General features: G+C 37.7%; 1 protein-coding gene across 6 annotated transcripts in view; it reads right to left on the bottom strand.

Annotated features, from left to right (window-relative positions):
• Window positions 1-3,775, bottom strand: part of TAOK3 (TAO kinase 3) — a 180,420-nt gene that overhangs the window by 100,883 nt on the left and 75,762 nt on the right. The window lies entirely within an intron of this gene.

Here is a 3,775-nt window from a genome sequence, read left to right as displayed (position 1 = left end):
TTCAACAGTATGTGAACTGTGAACTTCCAGATGTTCAAGCTGGATTTAGAAAAGGCAGAGGAACCAGAGATCAAATTGCCAACATCCGTTGGATCACAGAAAAAGCAAGAGAATTACAGAAAAATATCAACTTCTGCTTTATTGACTACACCAAAGCCTTTGACTGTGTAGGTTACAATAACCTGGAAAATTCTTCAAGAGATAGGAATACCAGACCACTTTAACTGCCTCCTGAGAAATCTGAATGCCGGTCAAGAAGCAATAGTTAGAACCGGACATGGAACAACGGACTGATTTCACATTGGGAAAAGGGTACATCAAGGCTGTATATTGTCACCCTGCTTTTTTAACTTATATGCAAAATACATCATGCAAAATGCCAGGCTGGATGAAGCACAAGCTGGGATCAAGACTGCCAGGAGAAATATCAATAACCTCAGATATGCAGATGACATCACCCTTATGGCAGAAAGCAAAGACGAACTAAAGAGCCTCTTGATGAAAGTGAAAAAGCTGCCTTAAAACTCAACATTCAAAAAATGAAGATCATGGCATCCAGTCCCATCGCTTCATGGCACGTAGATGGGGAAACCATGGAAACAGTGACAGAATTTATTTTCTTGGGCTCCAAAATCACTGCAGATGGTGACTGCAGCTATGAAATTAAAAGATGCTTGCTCCTTGGAAGAAAAGCTATGACCAATCTAGACAGCATATTAAAAAGCATAGATATTACTTTGCCAACAAAGGTCCATCTAGTCAAAGGTATGGTTTTTCCAGTAGTCATGTAGGGATGTGAGAGTTGGACTCTAAAGAAAGCTGAGTTCCGAAGAATCGATGCTTTTGAACTGTGGTGTTGGAGAAGACTCTTGAGAGTCCCTTGGACTGCAAGGAGATCAAACCAATCAATCCTAAAGGAAATCAGGCCTGAATATTCATTGGAAGGACTGATGCTGAAGCTGAAACTCCAATACTTTGGCCACCTGATGCAAAGAACTGACTCGTTGGAAAAGACCCTGATGCTGGGAAAGACTGATGGCAGGAGGAGAACAGGATGACAAAGGATGAGATGGTTGGATGGCATCATTGACTCGATGGACATAAGTTTGAGCAAGCTCCGAGAGTTGGTGATGGATGGGGAAGCCTGATGTGCTGTAGTCCATGGGGTTGCAAAGAGTCAAGACACGACTGATTGACTGAACTGAACTGAACTCATTCATAGCCCAGAGGATAAGAAACAAACTTGGATTTAGAGCATTTCAGTTTTTAACTCTGTCTCGTTACTCAATTCCTTCTAATCTAAGTCCTATTTGTTTAAGCTTTTTCTACATCTACAAAATCTTGGTTTTCTTATGAGTTTAATAAATGGTATAATGACCCCAAAGCAGTGTTCAACTATTCATTCATTCATTTATTCATTCAGCATTTACTGGATACCTGCTATGCTTAAAGACATCATGCTATGTGTTAAAAATACATAACCCTGAAATGTGTTCATCAGAAAATAATTATCTAGAATAAGTGCATGTTCCAAGTACTACAGAAGTTCAAAAGAGGGAGAGAGAACTTCTAACTCTAAGGAGTAGAGGTTGGGGATGGGCAGGTGATTGATGGCTTCCTGGTAGAAATAGCATTTGGAATGCTATGCTATGAACAGGAAATAACTGGAGCTTGCAGCATGTACCGGCAAGTAACTAAAGGGGTTGTTTTGCAGGTTCAGGATAGAATCCTTTGGAAACAAAGCTGGAAGAGTCTAAAGGATCTAGATTGTCCAGGTCAAGACTGAATACCATGCAAAGAATTTTAAGCTTTTTAACTGTAAATAATGAAATCATTTGATATTAAAATTAGTCTTCAAGAATAACACTGTAGTTGTTTGGGAGTAATATACAGGTTAGAATTGAAGTAGTATATTTAAAAACATTATGCACACATCATAGAAAAAAATTGGAAGAATATAGACCAAAATGTTAACAGTGATTATCTTTGGGTATTGGGAATACAGGCATTTTGTTTTCTTTTTACCTTTCTGTATTCCCTATATTTTCTCCATTGTAATAGAAAAAGTAAGCTAAAAATATCTTTAAAAGAATGGACTGGAATAGGAAACTAGAGCAGGAAGGTCAAGTTAGGGCTACCAAGCAAGAAAGAATGATAATCTTTTTCTATAACATTGGGAATAAAATTGAAACCAGAAGGCAGGTACCATGTCTCTGGATTCAAGAATAACACAGCAATCACATGGCCATAGAACCAGCAATTGATGGGCTACAGAGCATGAAAAGGATACAGAAGTCAAAGTTAGCTCTGAAGCTTTAAGATCAAGTGAAAGAGAAGATAACTGTTCTATAAACAAAAATAGGGAATTCAGCAGAAGGCACAAGTTTAATAGTAGAAAGATGGTAAGTGTATCCCAGCCAAAATGATGTTTAAGTGCCAGATGGGCATCCAGGTAGAAATATACAGCAGGAGAAATAAATACAGGCTGAAGTTCAGGGGAAACAATGGAATCAGAGATTCAGATGTGGAATTATTTGTGTACGGTAGATAAGAAACTCAAGAGGGAATGATGGTAACTTTGGCAAAAATTGCAGACAGAAAGGCTGAGAATAAAATCTGGGAGAAATATTTAAAGTTGAATCCTTAGTGATATTATGTAAGTACTAAATACAGTATTTCTATAATTATTCATTCATTCCATTCTATATATAATCAAAAGGTAAAAATGACTTCTCTGAGTTTAACAAATTAAGATGAATAGTCAAAAGAATAGTATCAGAAATAAAATTTAGGTTATTAACTGGCAGTTCAGTGGTTAGGACTCTGCATCTTCATTGCTGACGGCCCTGGTTCAATCCCTGGTCAAGGAATTAAGATCCCATGAGCCATGTGGCATGACCAAAAAAAAAGAAAAAGAGAGAGAAATTAAATTCAAATTTTAGAATAAATTGGCTTGTCAGTTGCTTCATTTGCTATTATTTTCTCCCATTCTGAAGGCTGCCTTTTCACCTTGCTAATAGTTTCCTTTGTTGTGCAGAAGCTTTTAAGTTTAATTAGGTCCCATTTGTTTATTTTTGCTTTTATTTCCAATATTCTGGGAGGTGGGTCATAGAGGATCCTGCTGTGATGTATGTTGGAGAGTGTTTTGCCTATGTTCTCCTCTAGGAGTTTTATAGTTTCTGGTCTTACGTTGAGATCTTTAATCCATTTTGAGTTATTTTTGTGTATGGTGTTAGAAAGTGTTCTAGTTTAGCAATAAATGCTGGAGACGGTGTGGAGAAAAGGGAACTCTCTTACACTGTTGGTGGGAATGCAAACTAGTACAGCCACTATGGAGAACAGTGTGGAGATTCCTTAAAAAACTGGAAATAGAACTGCCTTATGATCCAGCAATCCCACTGCTGGGCATACACACTGAAGAAACCAGAAGGGAAAGAGACACGTGTACCCCAATGTTCATCACAGCACTGTTTATAATAGCCAGGACATGGAAGCAACCTAGATGCCCATCAGCAGATGAATGGATAAGAAAGCTGTGGTACATATACACAATGGAGTATTACTCAGCCATTAAAAAGAATACATTTGAATCAGTTCTAATGAGATAGATGAAACTGGAGTCTATTATACAGAGTGAAGTAAGCCAGAAAGAAAAACACCAATACAGTATACTAACGCATATATATGGAATTTAGAAAGATGGTAACAATAACCCTGTGTACAAGATAGCAAAAGAGACACTGATGTATAGATCAGTCTTATGGACTCTGTGGGC

This window comes from Bison bison, unplaced genomic scaffold (genome assembly GCF_000754665.1).
Source record: "Bison bison bison isolate TAMUID 2011002044 unplaced genomic scaffold, Bison_UMD1.0 scf7180017864495, whole genome shotgun sequence".
NCBI lineage: Eukaryota > Metazoa > Chordata > Mammalia > Artiodactyla > Bovidae > Bison > Bison bison.
Note: the sequence above shows the minus strand (reverse complement) of the source record. Positions and strands in the feature narration are given on the sequence as shown.